This window comes from Telmatherina bonti (genome assembly GCF_933228915.1).
Source record: "Telmatherina bonti genome assembly, chromosome: 23".
NCBI classification, from domain to species: Eukaryota; Metazoa; Chordata; class Actinopteri; order Atheriniformes; family Telmatherinidae; genus Telmatherina; species Telmatherina bonti.
This window is the reverse complement of record NC_136632.1, coordinates 26,696,556-26,715,252: the sequence shown is the minus strand read 5'-3', so window position 1 is coordinate 26,715,252 and position 18,697 is coordinate 26,696,556. Positions and strand designations below refer to the sequence as shown.

At 45.7% G+C, this 18,697-nt stretch overlaps 1 protein-coding gene across 1 annotated transcript in view; it reads right to left on the bottom strand.

Annotated features, from left to right (window-relative positions):
* Positions 1-18,697, bottom strand: part of ptprr (protein tyrosine phosphatase receptor type R) — a gene marked incomplete at its 5' end in the record, with an annotated part of 57,562 nt that overhangs the window by 36,678 nt on the left and 2,187 nt on the right. The gene's annotated exons all lie outside the window — the stretch shown is intronic.

The window sequence follows — 18,697 nt, the reverse complement described above, 5'->3', positions numbered from 1 at the left end:
CAACCTGCTGAAACTTCAAAATAAAGTTTTCAAAGAAGCTGAGTTGGCCTCGCGTCCTCTGTTGCTCTACCAGTCCTATCAAGCGGGACAATCATTTTTTTTTAACACAAGCTTGACAGTTGAAAACCACTCGCGCACCAGGAGGATTAAAAGATCAAAGGCTTTTAAAATCCAAGTGTTGTGGTCACGAGGACAATTGTAATGGCTGAAGAAAAGTCCATAAAGCAGCTCAAAAAAGAGCGGACAATATCTAAAAGCCTCTTCACTCGCCAAGCCAATAAAATTATTAAAGAGGCAGTCTATGGCTCAGCAGGAGTTGCTGGAAGAATTTAACAAATTTTCTAACCGATTCAGAGAACTCCTTGAGGCAAATGACAACTGTTTAGCAGCCATACTGGCAGACGAGACGGCAAAAGAAGAAGACCCACAAGTCATCGAGCATCAAGAGGAGATGGATAGAACAGCTAGTGAAGCTGAAGGAAAATTCACACTTGTGAGAAATATTGTTAAAGAGACTTTGTGGTCTAAATATGGAGAACAAGAGGTTATGGAAACAATTGAGGGAGCTGAGGAGGTTGGACAAAAAGCGCAAGACCTACCTGTTCTAAGCAAAAATGTTGAGGGCTTTGACGTTCACCTAAACTTATTGGAAAAAGGCCTAAAGGAAGCCACTGACATATTGCATGCATGGGAGAGATGGATTTCTGGAGAGGAGAGAAGGACTCTAAATGACAGAATCAAAAACATAAGGACTCTGAAAAGTAAGCTGGAGCTACGTAAAGCCGACTTCGTTACTGCAAGACGGGTTGCAGAGGTTGAGGCAAGAGCTGCCAATGGTAATGAAGTACCAGTGAGCCCTAACCCAGCGCCAATAACCAATCCAATCATCAGGATCAAACCAACTGCACTTCCTGTCTTCAGTGGAAACAGTAGAGACTACTACAGATGGAAAAAGGATTGGGAAAACTTGCAAAAGCAAGGCGAACCAACAGGGTCTGTTGAAGTTAAGAAGATCCAACTGTTGGACAGTATTGTGGAGAAAATAGTTAAAGACCTAAGACTGTCCACCTACTCGTCAGCGGAAGACATATTCCGAGTCCTTGAGAACAGATATGGGAACAAGTCTGCTATAGCACTTGAAATTCTGGAAGACTTGGAAAGACTCCCTCCCGTTAGAGGAAACCAACCACGCAAGGTTATCGAACTTGTCCAAGCAGTTGAAAAGGCTGTAACTGACCTCACGGAACTGAACAACACCAGCGCGATAAAGAACCCACTGGCTATACGGACAATAGAAAGTAAACTCCCCGACTTTGTGAAACGGGATTGGCTTGTCTATATGATGGAACCAAGCAATGCAGTGACCCCCGACAAGCACCTTGACGAGCTTGTCGCATTCCTGAAGAAGCAGGAGGGCGTGCTCGAAAGGTTGGAGCAGTTAAAAATAACTGACAAATCTGACAACTTCCCCACAAGAAGGCCAGAAAAGAAATTTGCCTCAACCAAGGCCACAAAGAAAGAGCTTGAGAACACATGCGGTGTATGTGGTGATGAAAGGCACTACAACAAACTCTTCTTTTGCAGAAAATTCAAAACCTTAAGTGTTCCAGAGAAAAGAGCCACACTGAAACGGCTTGGGGCTTGTAAGATGTGTCTTGGCTGGCATACAAGAAAAGAAGATTGTACAGATACGTACCTATGCAGAAAGCAAGAGTGCAGAAAAGGAGGTCCTCCAGATCACCATTACTTTCTCTGCCTGAAAGACAGTACGGCACAACTTCAGAAAAGTGCTGAGTCCAGCCAAAGGAGCAGTGCAGTAAAAAGCAATTTGACTGCTGAGCAAGAACACTTCCTTGCAGAGTTGTCACCAGAAATGGTTGAAAAGTGCAAGAAAGCGTTCACCAATGGGAACACACGAGTAGGCACTCCACCATCATCTCAGCTACTGGAAAAGAATGGGCTATCTGAGCCGCCAGTCATATTGATGTTGATGGAAGTCACAGCAAATGCAGGACAAAAAGTTGGAACGCTCATCGACCTCGCCTCGGACACAAACTATATCACGCACAAAGCTGCTGACCGTCTCAGACTGCGCAGCGAGAAGGTGACATTAATCCTGTACGGTGTTGGTGGGATGACCTTGACGGTGAGTACAAAGCGGTATCTCCTCAGAGTGCGCACTCGATTGGCATCAGGTGAAGAAAGGGCACATGAACTTGTGTGCTACGGCTTGGATGAAATCGCAAAGGTCCATAAAGAGATCGAACCCAGAAAACTCCAGCGTTTCTTTCCTGAGGTTGATCTGAAAGATTTGAAACGTCCAAGTGAAGTTGAGCTTTTAATCAGTCACCGAGAGGGAAGACTAGCCCCCCAAAGAGTAAAAGTCGTAGGGGATCTTGTCTTGTGGGACAGCCCTCTGGGCAAAACGGTTGGAGGAGCTCATCCTGATCTCTTTGGGCACATTGAAATTGCTGCACATCAGTCCAAGACGCACTTTGCTCGATCTATGAGAACAGCTGCAGTCAGATATGAGGAACTAACCAAAGACAGTCCCAAGCCATGCATTAATTTGGAACAAAAGGTGGCAAAAACGTTGGTCACAGCAAGCTCTACTAAAGATTTCCTCGAGTGGTGGAGATGGGAGAGCATCGGTGCTTCCTGTGAGCCCAAATGCGGAGGATGTTGGTGTGGAAATTGCCAACCAGGAGGTAAAGAAATGACACTGGCAGAAGAGAAGGATTTAGAAATTATAAAAGAAGGCCTCACCTACGTCACAGCTGACGCTCACGTCGGCTCTCCACACTGGGATACAAAGTATCCATGGACACAAGATCCCGCCTCACTTCCTAACAACAAAAGTGCTGTCCAAGCCACATTTCTGAGGACGGGACGCCAGTTGGAAAAAGAGCCAGATTGGAAAGCAGCATACACAAGCCAAGTACATGAAATGCTAGAGCGGTGTGCTGCTATAAAGCTCACAGAAGAGATTAAGAGTGATTGGAAAGGTCCTGTCTGGTATGTGAGTCATCTGGTTGCCCCAAATCCCCACTCAGTCACTACTCCAGTCCGTTTAGTGTGGAATAGCAGCCAGAAATTCAAAGGACTCAGCATGAATGACATATTGCTAAAAGGATCAGATGTACTCAATCCCATCAGAGCTGTCCTTCTGCGTTTCAGGCAAGGGGTACATGCTGCCTTAGGTGACATAAAGAAGATGTACAACTCAGTCTGGCTAGAAGACAGGGAGATGCACCTGCACCGATTCCTCTGGCGAGACCATCCTGCTGATGACATCGAGGAATACGCCATCACCAGAGTAAATATTGGTGACCGTCCAGCAGGGTGCATCGCACAACTGGCAATGAGGGAAACCGCTAAGTTACCTGCCTTTTCTCACCTGGTGGGGGAGCGTCGAGTCTTGGACGAAGACAGTTATGTAGACGACATACTCACTTCCCACAACTGTCTGGAGACCCTGGTCAAAATCACACAAAGAGTGGAGAGGATCTTAAAAGCTGGAGGCTTCTATCTCAAACCCTGGGTGTGGTCCGGGCAAAGTGGGAGGCAACAAAAGACCGAACAAGTCAAATCTGAAGAAACAGACCTCCAAAACAAAAAAAACCCCAAGCAGGACTATTATCCTTCCAAATCAAATGAGAGATGAGGATAATAAAGCACTTGGAGTTGGTTATGAGACAGGAGGGGACAACCTGTACATGCTTACCTCGATTAACTTCTCCAAGAAGAGGAAGAAAATGAGAACCGGCAAGCATCTCGCTAAGGATGAGATAAGGCTGGCGACGCCAAATCCATTAACCAGGAGGGAATTGTTGAGCCAGGTAGCTGGACTCTATGATCCGATCGGCCTGGTCGCACCTCTAAAACAGAAGGGTGCTATTCTTGTAAGACGGGCTTTCCAAGAAGCTGGTGGTGGAAGAATGACTCAAGAAACTTGGGACAGACCACTCTCAGAAGGCCTTAGAGAGGAGGCCATTAAGCTCTTCGAAGAATATGCAGAGTTGGGTCAGATAAAGTTCCCTAGAAGTCTTACGCCAGCAGATTGGAAAGGCAACCCTTTGGCCATCACCTTCTCTGATGGAAGCGACAAAACCTATGGCGCTGTAATGTATCTCAGGTGGCAAACAGCACATGGCATCAAAGTCCGCTTTGTGGAGGCAAAAGCCAAACTAACACCACTGGATCAGAAAGGCGAAGCTGTTAAAGCCGAAATCTGTGGAGCAGTTTTCGCAGCCCGACTTCGCAAGTATTTTGAGAAGCATGCAAGAATGCAAGTGGAGCAGTGGTTTCACCTCGTGGACAGTCAGACGGTGCTGGGAGCCATCCAAAGAGACAGCTATGGATATCAAACCTTCTTTGCTAACCGGGTTGGTGAAATCCAAAAATCTGCACCTGCAACGGATTGGTGGTGGATACCTGGAGAACTGAACGTTGCTGACATCATAACAAGAGGAAGTTCAGCTGAGGACCTAAAGGAGGGCTCTACATGGCAGAGGGGTCCAGACTTCCTGGAACTGCCAGTGGATGGTTGGCCAATAAAATCGCCCAGAGATGTTGCTGCTCATGTCAGAGAAAATGTTGATAAGCTCCAAAGAAAGTCCTGCACAGCTGTTACAACCAGAAGCCAGGCTAAGAAGGATGCACAGCAAACACCTCAGCGACAGGAAGTAAAGCCAGGGGTCAAACCAGCTGGTTGGGTCGGAAAACTCGTCACCATTGAAAGGTTCAGCTCTTTGCAAAAGCTTGTTGATGTCGTTGCTTGGACCTGGCGGGCTGCCCAAATATGGAGGGGAAAAGGTGAAATTAACAGTGTGGCTAAAGGAAAAGTACCTACACTAACTGTCACTGAGCGTCAAGATGCCCTCAGAGATCTCCTTCTGGCAGCCCAAGTTGGGCAAACATTTCCTGACACAGCCCTGAAGAGGTTGGCTGTATACAGAGACAATGATGGACTCCTTGTGTGTGGGGGGCGGTTCCAATCATTTGCTGGAGAGCAAACTGTTGCTCCAATCCTGCCATTTAAGCACTGGATTTCCACCCTACTTGCCAGAGAAGCCCACAGTGTGAACCATGAGGGTATTGCTGGAACTCTTCTGAGAATGAGAAGAAAAGCATGGGTAATCAAAGGTCGAAGACATGCTAAGCGGGTGGTCGACAGCTGTGTCACCTGCAGAAAAAACAAGGCAAAGACATGTCAACAACAAATGGGAGACCTACCTCCCGAGAGGGTTAACCCTGCCAGACCTTTTGAATACACCACTTTAGACCCCTTTGGACCATACATGGTTAAAGATGAAGTGAGAAAGAGAGTCAAGATCAAAGTATGGGGCATTGTTTTCTGCTGCATGGCTTCAAGAGCCATACACACGGATGTTGTCAGTGACCAATCCTCTGAAGGTTTCCTACAAGCCTACCAAAGATTCACAGCACTCAGAGGTCACCCCAAAAAGCTGTGGTCTGATCCAGGTTCAAACTTTGTGGGAGCCAAGCCTGCACTGGAGGAGTTATACAGGTACCTTGACAAACTGGACAAGTCAGAGTTTGAAAACAAAGCAGCAGAGGATGGAACGGAGTGGTCATGGAAGATCCACCCTGCAGACTCACCCCATCGCAATGGTGCAGCTGAAGCAGCAGTTTGTTTGGTGAAAAGAGCCCTGAACAACCTAGCTGGTGAGAACATATTCACCTGGAGTGAATTCCAAACATTTCTGTTTACTGCAGCCAACCTTGTGAATGAAAGGCCAATAGATGCACGTGTGCAAAGCAGAGAAGACTGTATCCACTATATCAGCCCTAATAGTCTTTTGCTTGGACGAGCCAGCCCCAAAGGTGACATCGCTAAATTCGATTTTGAAGGCTACTCCTACAAAAGACTTCAAAACATTCAATCAGAAGTTACCAAGTTTTGGAAAAAGTGGTCTGAGCTGGCAGGACCAAATCTATTCATACGGAGCAAGTGGCACACAAAAGAGCGGAATATTGCAATCGGTGAGATAGTTTGGGTGGCTGACCAAAACACACTAAGAAACCAGTACAAAGTTGGGAGGGTAGTAAAAGTGAACCAAGACAAAAAAGGAATCATCAGAGACGCTAATGTAAGAGTCTACCCAAGTTACCCAGTCCCGATAACCCCTGCAAAACAAGTCAAAGATAAAATTCCAGCTACTGTCCTACATAGAGATGTGAGAAGTCTTATTGTCCTATTACCAATCGAAGAACAAGCACCACCAAACCCATGAAAATCCAATGAAGACTGTGTGACCTCCCTTGGTGTCCCACCAGGAGCTCAAGTGGGAGGTGTCATGGCAAAGAAGATGTCTCTTCATTAAAACACCCTTTTCTTTATCTTTTAACTGTCTACACCATTTCTCACCTGTCACCTGTCTACACCATCTCACCTTAAAACATATAGTGTAGTGAGCCCTTATGGCAACCAGATGGAGCTCCAACAGAAGGTTAGCTGGCTCTGAATGCTTCCAATCACTAATAAGTAAGAGAAACCAGGTGTGTCTGTAAACACCAATGAATACTTGGGTGAGCACAGAGACATGGCTGGTGAGTTTGGAGTTTTCATTTAAAGTCTATTTTTGAAATAATACATTGAATGAACTTGATTCTAAAAGTCTTTTAAGTTAAAAAGTTAAAAGTTAAGTTATTTATAAGAAACTAAAGGCCTGTGATGCCATGGGTAAATTGTTTGTGGGTCACAGCCAGCAACATTATTTGCCTGATAGAGTGGGAGAGGCTATGTTTAGTTTGGCTAGTTATAAATATGTATCTTTAGTAACTTAAGTACAGTAGTTAAAACAGTACGAGTTAAAAACATTGTAAATATGATTTGTAAACATTGTAAACATTGGAAATATTTAAAAAAAAAGATGGTAAAAGACCTGAGGTTAAAAACAAATGTAAATTGAAATATATAAATACTCTGTTTAAGCTAAGAGCATGTAATGCATGAATGGCTAAAAAATTGCTTGAATTTAAGTTTAAAACATTAAACTTTAAGTTTAAAACGTTAAACAATTAAAAATCTAAATTAGATAAAAACATTAAGATTATATATTAAGACAGAATTAAAATCAATCTGATTTCATGACAAATTTTTATGCTTTCTATTATTTAAAAAGTTTATAAAAACACGTACAGAAATAAATACACAGTTAAAAATATAAATAGAAATATATAAATATGAGGTAAAAACAATGAGGTAAAAACTATTTTCTAATTTTTCCTATTTAATTTCTTTAAGGTTTTCAACCTGCTGAAACTTCAAAATAAAGTTTTCAAAGAAGCTGAGTTGGCCTCGCGTCCTCTGTTGCTCTACCAGTCCTATCAAGCGGGACAATCATTTTTTTTTAACACAAGCTTGACAGTGCCAGTTTAACTGTGCGACGATTCGCCGTGGCAACAAGCCGAAAAGGGAAACAACTTGGTTGTTCACTGGATGTTTGTGCTGTTACCCGTATGTGTCTGTTCATTCACAACTTAAACGTAAACAAAAAGTGTTTGCATATTACGGAGAATAAAAAATAAACTAAAACACCCCCCGATCCCACACATACACCCACACTTCTAACTGAATACTGAGAAAAAACAGAGGAGGTGACATGTAGGAGATCTGTCTAACCCCATCCATGACCACAGAGGGCACCACCACAGGAACCGCCCAGATCGGGACAGGCTGGGGCCACATCACAGCCATAAGGCTGCAGTGCAGGACCCCCAGCCGCCCAGACAAGGAGATCACCATGGCAATGACCCTGCAGGCCGAGCAGGCAAAGCCCTGAAGCAGCTTCATAAACGATGTCCTGGTGACAGGCTGTCGGTAAGTAAATGCTTAGTCACCGTTTGGCAGGGCTGAAGCGGGGGGGGGGTAACTGAACATTTATGAATCAGCAGAGCTGAACATGAACTGTTGCACTTTTCATCCAACGCAGACTGTAAACAACTGGACCTGAAGTCAGACTGAATCAGCCAAACCGTTTTCTAAGCAGAATAAAAGTGAGTCAGCCTCCGAGCAGATCACCTGTCTCACTGCGTCTCCCCCCCGTCTGTCTCGGCGTTCCTCTGAAGGTCATGGCTGTTTATCTAACAGTTACACAACCACACACTGTGTAGGTAAGTGGGTCTCTCTCTCGCACACACTGGTAACATTACCATGGCAACAGAGACTGCAGCATCCCTCCTCCAGTGCTAAAGACAGAGACATCCGTCTGCAGCGCCTCAGTCTGCTTCATGACTTCTGACCTCAGCTGTCTGTACGACGGAGGACGACACCCCCGTCCATCCAAGAAGAACTTTCTCTCTCAGCAGCAACCAGAAGAGAGTTGTTAAAGGGAAGCTGTCAGACTGCAGTTAAGTAAGAAGAGATGTGTGATGACAGGAGCTCAGACGGTCTGAAGACTCGTCCTTTACGGACCCGGAGGAAGAAAGAGAACCGCTTCAGTCCAAACGTTTCTTCATGGTGGAAAAATCTGGACTGCACAAACAAATGGAAATTATCAGCCACCAATCAGAAACGCTGTGTGACATAAGTCCTTCACCTTTGTAATACTGGGGCCCAGTTCTACCAGTACAAAGTGGTCCATTAAAATATTAATAATATTTATCAGATCTCTTGGTTTAATTTGTATTAACTAAACCAAAACAGATCCAGTTTAACAGCTAAACTGTGTCAAATACATGACACAGTGGTGGAGCTCACCAGTTGGTGCAGAGGGGGTCTATTTGGAAAAGGCCGACGGCGGGCGGAGTTGTTGCACAAAAACCACGAAGGTTTACGCTGCGGCGCCACAGATTTTAACAATATTTCCTGATTCTTACACAAACAGTTGACTCACCGATAACTTTACAACTTCCCTTACAGTAAACCACATCCAGAGAGGTTATCCACGGTGTATTTTAAATAAAGAAACATCTACTAAAGGTCTGCAGGCACTAAAACGTGTGCAAACTCACTGCACAGGTAAAGACACATCCAAACTGCCTTATAGCAACGTGCACCGTGGATTAGCACACAGTATGGCCGGTTATGTTTCCACTAAGCTGCAACCTCTGGTGCTTAAAAGTGAAGTCGACTTGGAAGTATCGGAAGTTGCAGTTCCCCCCTCTTCCACTAGGGGCTCCAAAAGGAGTCAATCCCCACAGTTTACATGACAACTGTGGGGGGAGTGAATTTTTTTCTAACTCGCCCGTTTAAAAGTAATTTAATCTCAAAATTCTGCATATTTAGGGGCGTGTCCTTTTGATTGACAGGTACCCGATCTCCCTCTTCAAGTCAGAAGGACGTAGAACAACCGCGGTTTTTAGCCGGTTAACAATGTGAGGCGCAGGTAAGTGATGTGGCAGTGACGTAAATTTTGCGAGACGGCAGATTTAGTCAAGGCGCGTGAAAACAAATATTCATTCTACATCATATTCTTGCCAATATAATCTTAAAACTGTTTCTGGAAGCAAATAATTAAAAAGTCTTATTCAAGGTAAACTCTGGAGCAAAGCGAGGAGGATCTCACCAGCTTGTCGGAGTTTATTGACGAGTGTTTCAACCGCATCGTCATGGGCAAGACAAGCCAAACACCGACTCCGTCTGCGCCCAGATCCGCTTCCACCTCCAAGAGAAGCCGGAAAGAAGACTCGCCCGGAGCGACGTCCTCTAACGGGGACGACACCTCGGACATCCTGATGTCCATTGACAAAAATCTCGCCAGCTTCGACGCTCGTCTGGACCTGTTGGAAGTTCTCCACCGGGAGTTTCAGTCGCTGCGGGAGTCGCTGGAATTCAGCCAGAAGCAGGTGGAGTCTCTGGCCGCAGAGAACGCCAGCCTCAGGGAGACGGTGACTTCTCTCAACGAGGGAATGACTCGACTCACAGAGGAAAATAAAAAAATAAAGGAAACGGTGATCAATCTCCAGGCGCGCAGCATGAGGGACAACCTGGTCTTCGCAGGAATCCCGGAGCAACAAGAAGAGGATCCAGAGCAAACAATCAGATCCTTTATCCAAACCAAGCTGAAGCTACCCGAAGACGCGGTGAGGAACATCTCATTTCACCGAGTTCATCGCTTAGGTGGGAAAAGACCGGACAGCCGCAGACCCAGACCGATTGTAGCCAAGTTCGTGAGCTACAAGCAGAAAGAGCAGGTGAGGGATCGAGGTCCGGAACTCCGCGGGACCGATTTTAGTGTAAATAATCAGTTTCCCAAAGAGATTCTGGAGAGACGCAGGGTCCTGTTTCCCATCCGAAAAAAGCTCAGAGACGAAGGATCCCGTGCAGTCATCGCGGTGGACAAATTGTTCGTTAATGGACAGCTTTACCGTGACAAAAATACCACCCCCTGGCTCTACTAACCTCAGGTAATATCTATCACTCATACAGCTAATTATTGTTAAATTTACATGTTAATCTGCTATAAGCACATTAATTATGGTAATTCAGAACTGTACATTTACTGCCAGTCTTTGTAAATTTGCTGCTGTTGTTGCTTTCGTTTTGTTCTGTTTTTGTTTTTTGGCCTTTTTTTTCCTCCCCCCCCCCCCTTTAGGGCTTTTGTTTTTGCTCTTTTGTTTGTGCTATTTCTTTTTATGTGTAGTTGTAGTTGTTTGCTTTTCTCACTCCTTTCCTTTCTAGCTGCTCTTTCATTCTATTATGCCATACCAACAATAATAGGTAGGGTACGCACGTACATCCACATGACACTAAATGTCATGCACATAACACACCTACAACACAGAGCACGTTTAATCACATCAACACTCACCCCCAACTCTCACACACACTCTAAGCATGTGGACAGACATATAGGAACATTGTACACACAGATGAATTTATATACGCACACAATCTACACGCAGCATGCATGCATTAAAGTGGGCTTGCACACACACAAACACACACATACTTTTATAGAAACACTTCAGTAGCTTGAGCATGACCACCCTGAGGTTTGTTACGTGGAATATACGGGGAGCTGGTTCCAGGGAGAAGAGGTTGAAGGTGTTTAGCAGACTGAATGATCTACAGGCAGACATTGTCCTGCTACAGGAGACTCATTTATTAAAAACAACAGCTAACGTACTCTCTACAGTACAGTTCCCTCACGTGTACCCCACTACGTCAACTCAAGACAAAGAGGAGTAGCCATTCTGATAAACAGGAAAATTCATTTTACTGCTAATAATATCATTTTAGACCCAGGTGGAAGATTCATAATAATGACATTATCTATCCTAAACATGAAGTTATGCATTGCAAATATTTATGGCCCAAACACTGATGACCCCTCCTTTTTTCATTCCTTCTTCTCCTTACTATATGATCACCTTGATAATACACTTATCATTGGGGGCGACCTCAACATGACCTTAAACTCTGGGATGGACAAGGGGGGCGGAGCAGGGAAACATAGGGTCTGGCAGTCAGCAAGAGTTGTTAAACAATATATGGAGGATTTTGGTCTTTGTGATGTCTGGCGCTCACAACACCTCACTGCTAGAGAGTACACTTACTTTTCATCTGTCCACCACTCATACTCCAGAATAGACGACTTCCTCACTAACAGCTCTATGTAAAGCGTCCTCTCTGTCTGTAAAGCGTCTTGAGATGGCATTGCCGTGATTTGACGCTATATAAATAAAGTTGAATTGAATTGAATTGATGAACAATATCTCAGAAACTAAAATCCATTCCATCACTATCAGTGATCACGCACCAGTATCATTTACCCTAATGAATAAGAAAACTAAACCATCTTATAGCAAATGGAGACTTAATACATCATTACTTAAAGATCCTGATTTTATCAGTTACTTCAAACGGGAGTGGTCTTTGTATATAGAAAACAATGACATACCAGGAACATCAGCTTGTGTTCTTTGGGAGGCAGAAAAAAGCAGTAATGAGAGGGAAAATAATTTCATTTTCATCACATAAGAAAAAGAAGGAGGGTTCAAAAATATCTGAACTAGAGCTTAAAATAAAATCACTAGAAGATGCCTACAAGGCTTCTCCAGAAGAGCAAGTGCTGAATCACATAAGAAAGGCTAAACTAGAGCTGAATGAAATAATTAACCAAAAAACCCCGTTTTTGCTACAAAGACTTCGCTTAGAGAATTTTGAACATAGCAACAAATCTGGAAGATTTCTCGCAAATCAATTAAAAGCAAACAAGGAGAAAACAACCATCTCCTCTGTTAAAGATTCAAGAGGAAATATCCTCCATGATCTTGATGGAATAAATGACACATTTAGGGATTTCTATAAAACATTATATTCCTCAGAAACAGATCCATCAGACAACAGCATTGAGGAATTTCTCAGCTACCTCAATCTTCCAAAGTTACAACAGGATCAGGAAATGGTTTTGGATGCACCCATTTCAGTAGGGGAACTACATGAAGCTTTAAAACACATGCCCAGCAATAAAGCTCCAGGACCAGACGCTTTTCCAGTTGAATATTATAAAGAATTTTGGTCTATACTAGCACCCACTTTTTATAAAATGGCTTCAGAAATTAAGGAAAAAGGTCGAATATCTCAAAACATGAATTTGGCTAGTATTACAGTAATACTAAAACCAGGAAAAGACCCCAAACTCCCATCTAGTTATCGTCCAATATCACTAATGAACGTAGATCTTAAAATAATCAGTAAAGTGCTTGCTACAAGACTAGAAAAAATAACTCACTTATCATACATCCTGATCAAACAGGATTTATCAAGGGACGACATTCCACCACTAATACGCGCAGACTAATAAATCTAATTGATTATGCCACCATACATAACCTGGAAACTACAATAATCTCTCTAGATGCTGAAAAAGCATTTGACAGGGTGAACTGGAAATTCTTATTTGCAACATTAAGAAAATTGGGGTTTGGCTCATCGTTTATCGACTGGATAAAGATACTGTATAGCAATCCAAATGCATGCGTCAGGACAAATGATCAAACTTCTCACAGCTTCAGATTGCAGAGAGGCACCAGACAAGGCTGTCCACTCTCCCCCTCACTTTTTGCAATCTTTATTGAACCCTTAGCAGCTAGCATTAGACAAAACAAAGACATTAAAGGCATTAACTGTAGAAATATGGAGCATAAGACCAGTCTTTATGCTGATGATGTATTACTTTTCCTTCAAAATTCACAATCATCCATCTGTCAGACAATCCCACTCATCAATAAATTCTCATCAATTTCTGAATATTCCATTAATTGGTCTAAAACCACCGTTCTACCCATCAACTGTTCCTTCCATAATACTCCTGACACTGCTTTACAGTCAGGAAATATTAGATACTTGGGAATAAACATCTCACCCAGACTGTCAGACCTTACAAAGCTAAATTATGTCCCTCTACTAAAAACAATTGAGGACGATCTCACACGGTGGAAATCTTTACCCATATCACTAATGGGAAGAGTTGCAACTATAAAAATGATGATTCTACCTAAAATCAATTATCTGTTTTCAATGATCCCCATTAAACCTCCATCGACCTGGTTTAAATCGCTGGACTCTAATGTTACTAGATTTCTCTGGAAAGACAAACCACCAGGGATTAGTCTAAAAACACTCCAGAAGACTAAAGATAGCGGTGGCTTAGACTTGCCTAATTTCCAAAATTACTTTATAAGCAGCAGACTACAATACATCTCTAAATGGCTTAAACCTAGCTATCTAGATGACCCATGGCTTAATATAGAAGAAGCTATGTGTGAGGATATGGCAATTTCAGACCTGCCATTTATCAGCACAGCTGTCAAACGCCAAAAATGCTTTAAAAGCATTAATATCAGCTCCTCACTAATGGCCTGGTGGGAATTTCTTAAACTAACCAAATCCTTGCTTATTCCATGCAAACTTACACCTATTTGGAACAATCCCGACATCCAGCAAAACCGGAAAATGATAAACTTCCCTCAGTGGAAGAATAAAGGAATAAAACAGTTAGAACATTTAATAGAAAACGGGAACTTTCTCCCTTTTGATACAATTACTTCACGATATGAAATCAGCAGCACGAAATTCTTAGAATACCACCAACTCAAATCTATTATAGGTAAGAAATACACCCCTGATCAATTAAACTTGCAGCTACCTATCAGGGCTGCAGAATTCTTAAATCTCAATGCCCCGAAACTGTTATCCAAAATATATAGATTACTATCAAAGCTAGACGATTCCATATGTCTCCCAACTTCTAAATGGGAAGCAGACTTATCCAGTAACTTTGACCAAAATGAATGGTCACAAATCTGTTCAAATACATTTACAATGACTAAGAATTCAAACATGCAACTAATACAATTTAAAATTCTGCATAGAACTCATTATACAGGACACAGGATGTTCAGGATGGGTCTGTCACAATCAAACATCTGTCCACACTGCAATGGCAACACGACTGACAGCTACTACCATGCTTTGTGGTCTTGCCCACCTGTCCAGGAATTCTGGTTTCAGGTATGTAAAGATCTGTCAAATTGCTTCAAATGTAACATCCCTACAAACCCCAAACTGGGCCTACTGGGTTACTTGGGTGAAATTAACATAGAATTTAATTCTGCAAACTTAATCCTCACCAGTTTATGTATCGCAAAGAAAACTATCCTTCTAAACTGGAAAAGCAAACAAAGTCTGTGTATCCAGCAGTTCAGAAATCTCTTATTAGATCACATCAGTGTCGAGATGATGTCTGCCTCCTCAAGAGATCAGTCAGCTGAACTTTATTCCCTCTGGTCCCCTGTGATCAGCTCCATCACTTAGTATGGGGGGAGAATATGACCTTATTGCGCTCGGGGTTGGTGGCCGGTTGGGGTTCTCTGGAGGCTGTGGGTCTGTGGTGGGCTCCTGGGGGGGGATTTTGACTGCTCCATTGCTGGAGTGGCTAGGTTTCTAGCCCTACTGTGGACCTGGATGGGCCAGCGGCTGGAGTTGCCGCGCAGCGGCGGGGCGAGGTCGCTGGCGGGGGATGGGTTGGCGGGCGTGACTCCGTAACGGGCGCCTGTGCCGCCGTGGGGTGGGCTGGGCGGGGTCCCGGGCTCCGGTGCCTGGGGTTGTCCCCTGTCTCTTGGGGATGGGGGGTCGGCTTGTGCCGGGGGGGGGGCTGGGCTGACCTGGACCTGCCGCTGCGGCGGCGGGCAGGTACGCGCTCTGGTGCCTGGTTGCGACCCTGGGACTTGAGTGGGGGGTGTTTGATAGTGTGGATGGGATGTGAGTGTGTATGGAGGGATGTGTGTAGGGGGTGTGCGTTGAGGACTGGTGGCGGTACATAGGTATGTGGATGTGTGTGGGTGGGGGAGTGTGATGATGCGTGTGTGGGGGGGGGTGTCGTGGTGTCTGTGGGGGGGGGGTAGTGCCGTGTGTGTAGGGGAGTGGGGTGATGCGTGTATGTGGGGAGTGGCGGTGGTGCATGTATACGGGTGTGTGTGTGGGGGGGGAGGAGGGGGGGCGTGCTGTCTGTGTGTGTGGGGGGGGGGGGGGGGCAGGGGTGTATGTATGGGGGAGTGGGTGGTGCATGTGTGTGGTAGGTTGGTGGATAAGTGTAGATATGATGGATGGGAGTGGGGGAGATTTGGATGTGACGTGGGGGTCAGGAGGATGGTTTTAAGGGTGGGCTGAACGGGTGGCTGGGTGGACCTGAATGTGTCCGGAAGTGTGTGTGGCTGTAGGTGTGTGCTGAGACAGTGTGAAGTGCCGATGTGTGGACAAGGGGGGGCTTCATGTCCCCAGGTGGGGGTGTCCTCTGTGAGTGAGGGGGCGGTGGACAATCGGTCTGGGATTCCCCTTCTGCCGCCCCGCCTCCTCTTTGTCCTCATGCCCCCCTTCTGCATGTGGTGAGTTGGTCCCCTCTTGGGTCGGTGATGACTCTCTGGTTAGAGTCGCCGAAGGCTCTGGTTACGGGGATGGCTGTCCCCGGCTTGTCCTGGTCCTTGGGGGGCCCTGGGAGTAGGGGGCATGCCCAGTGCTGCGGGCGGCTCACCTTCTGGAGGAAAGCTCACTTTCCTCCAGACTTAAATCCCTCAACCCCTCTTCCTCCCCGCTCCCCATCACACACAGGCAGGGTATTGGGAGGTGTGCACGTGGCGCTGGGTGGTGAGAAAGGCCATCAAGGTGGTCTTGATTGCTGCACCCAGCCTCGGCTCACCTCCCAGTTTTAATTACACTTAGACACCAAACACCAAAACACTGACGACTCACATGATTAGGGGGAAGAGCATGCGGTGTATGGTGGGCGGGGCTGCTTAGGTGGTCCCTCTCCCAACACCGCGTGGCACTTCCCTCAATTTTAATTGCAACTAATACATACTTCACAATCAGTCATAAGCGGGGGGGAGGCAGGGGCGATAGGGTCTTCTCATGCCCCTGCTCTCGGGGCTTTACTGGGGGGGGGGGGGGGGGGGGTACGGGTGGGGGAAGAGTGCCGTCCATTAGGCCTAAGTCTGGGCTGGCCTGGCTGTAGGAGGGTTGTCGCCGGCCCTGGGGGGGTGCTGGGTCGGCTGCATCTGTGGGGTGGTGGGGGGGGGGACGCTGGGAGTGGTGGGCGGTAATTATGGGGGCCCTGCTCGGGGCCATCCTGTCCTCTGCCCCCTCTGAGGTATCTCACATGGGACATGATGGAGGGGTGAGGTGAGGATGTGTGGGAGTGGGTGTATGGGGTTACAGATGGATGGTGGGATGGCTGGGGGGGGATTAGGGTTGGGGATATAGGTGGGTAGGGGATAGGGATGTGTGAGGATGAGTAGATGTGTGTGTGGAGGGGTATGTTGGCGCGTGGGTTGTATTGGGGTGTGCCTGTGTTGGAGGAGTGAGGGTATGTGTGTGTGTGTGTGTGTGTGTGTGTGTGTGTGTGTGTGTGTAGGGGGGGTGTATATGCGGAATGGGATGTGTGAGTGAGGGTGAAGTTTGGAGGGGGGCTATGGGTGGTGGAGGGGTGTTTGGTGGGGCATGTGTGGTTGGGTAGAAGTAGAGGGATGGGGTGGCGGGGTGTGAGCGTGTGTGTGGGGGGGTGAGCGTGTGGGGGGGGGGGGGGCGATTGGGGTTCGTGTGACTTGGTATGGGTGATTGAGTAGAGGTGGGGTGGGGTTGTGTATGTTATGGATGATGTGCATGGATTGCAGAGGGTTGTGTGGATGGGGGTTGAGAGGGGAGTGCGTGTTGGGGGGGGGTATGCATGTATATGTGTGTGTGGTTTGGTGGTGGGGGGGTGGTGTCCTGTACCCGGGGGCGCAGCTGGTGCGCTGGGGTGCGACCTGGCTGCCGCTGGGTGGCGGTCTGGGGATCCTGGTCCTCCGTCGGTGTGGGCTGTGCCCTCTGCCTGCGGGGGCGGGGGGCTGGGGCCTGCGCTCTGTCTGCCCTAGGTGGCCGGTGCCCGGCGGGATCGGCCCTTGCCGGCCTGGGCCTGCTGGGGCCTGTTCCCCCTGACTGCGGGGGACTCTGGTTGGGCACCTCCTTCGCCACCTCCTGGGCAGATGCATGGCTGGCTCTGGAGTGGGGGGGTTGGGATCTGTACCTGGGGGTGACTGTCGGTTACCCGGGTCTCTGGGTTCTCCTGGCCTTCCTCTAGCTGTAGGCGGGCGGGGTCACATTGGCATGATCACTCTTCTCTAAACACGTTCCACTCTGAATGTTCTGCATGTGTCACAGTCACTGAGTCATCCAGCAAGTTTATTCATTAACACCAGGTACCTCTCTTTCTGTCTTTTTGACTTAACTTGCTAGTTTCTGGTCCTCATGATTGTCAACGGTTTTGTTCTCCACGAATCTAGAGTTGGCTTGTGTGGGTGTATATATTTATGTATGTGGGTGGGTATGTGTGTGTACTTATGTGTATGTGTATGTATGTATGTGTATGGATATGTATATATGTATGCATATGTGTGAGTGTATGTGTATGTATGTATGTGTATGTGTGTGTATGTGTATGTGTATATGTATGTGTATGTATGTGAGTATGTATATATGTATATATATATATATATATGTGTGTGTATGTATGTGTATATGTATGTATGTATATCTATCTTTATGTATGCATGTATGTGTACATGTGTGTGTATGCATGTGTATGTATGTGTATATGTATGTATATATGTATATATATATAATGTATGTGCGAGTGTATATACATATATATGTAGGTGGGTATGTATGTGCATATACATGTATGCATTGATCTCTTTCTTTTGTTTTTTTTTTTGTTTTTTTATGTTCTCTTTTCTGTTCTCTTTCTGCCCCTTTCCTGTCCTTTCCGGTCGGGTCCAGCAGCATAAACTCAGTAATACAAGCTATTATCCAAAACAAATTGAAAAATAAAATAAGAATCAAGAAATACAAGGGGATCATTACATCTACAAAAGTTCCCCTTGGCAAAATAAATTTGCTCAGCAGAACACAGCATCCAGAACATCAGTCTGCTTGCTTAAATGCTGGACAAGACAAAACAAAACAAAAAAAAAAACAAAAAAAAAAAACAATGTGACTTAGCTTTAGCCCGCTTACCTCCATTAGCTGGTTAGCTCCTGTTATCTCCAGGTTAGCTCGGTTAGCTCTTAGCTACAGAAAGCTCAGAGTTCGCTCGATGTCAATCATCCACCATGATGCTCACAGCCCCCCTCTCAGCTCCACCTCTTTGCCCATATTTGTATTTTCCGGGCGAGACGACACACATGCCCC